Raw genomic sequence first — 675 nt, forward strand, 5'->3', positions numbered from 1 at the left:
TATAAATTAGTAATTAGTATATAACTATATATATAATTATATATATTGTAGTATATATATATTGTAGTATATGTTTTATTTAAAGTAGTACGTATAGTCGTATATATTGAATGTTACGTATATATGTATAATTGTATATATGTGTATATATTTTTTAAATTCTAATGTAGTATATACTATATATATAGTGTATATATATTGTTTAACGTATTTAAAATGTATATAGGTGGGTATATATAGTGTATATTGAAAAAAACTTTTTTTTATCTGGTTTGACCGAATTTTTAACCGGGTTTAGGTGGTTTTGACCGGGTTGGGTAAGTGGGCCGAGTTAGGGTTATTTTTAAAAATTTTACTGCTGAACCCAGACCACTTAACCACAACCTGGACACGGTCCGCAGCCCGGCTAAAATTAATGGGCCGGTTCCGAGTTGACCCGATCCGACCCACTTAACACCCTTAGTGTAGGTATTTGATAGGTGAATTTTTGTTTTGAATGTGGTTTAGTTTGGTGACTTGAGTGTTGATTTAGTGGCTTGAATTTGATTAAGTGTAGGTAGTTGAAAGATGAATTTTTATTTTGAATGTGGTTTAGTTTGGTAACATGGGAGGTGACTTAGTCACTTGAAATTGATTAAGTGTAGGTATTTGAAAGGTGAATTTTAGTTTTGAATA

This window comes from Capsicum annuum, chromosome 1 (assembly GCF_002878395.1).
Source record: "Capsicum annuum cultivar UCD-10X-F1 chromosome 1, UCD10Xv1.1, whole genome shotgun sequence".
Classification (NCBI taxonomy): domain Eukaryota; kingdom Viridiplantae; phylum Streptophyta; class Magnoliopsida; order Solanales; family Solanaceae; genus Capsicum; species Capsicum annuum.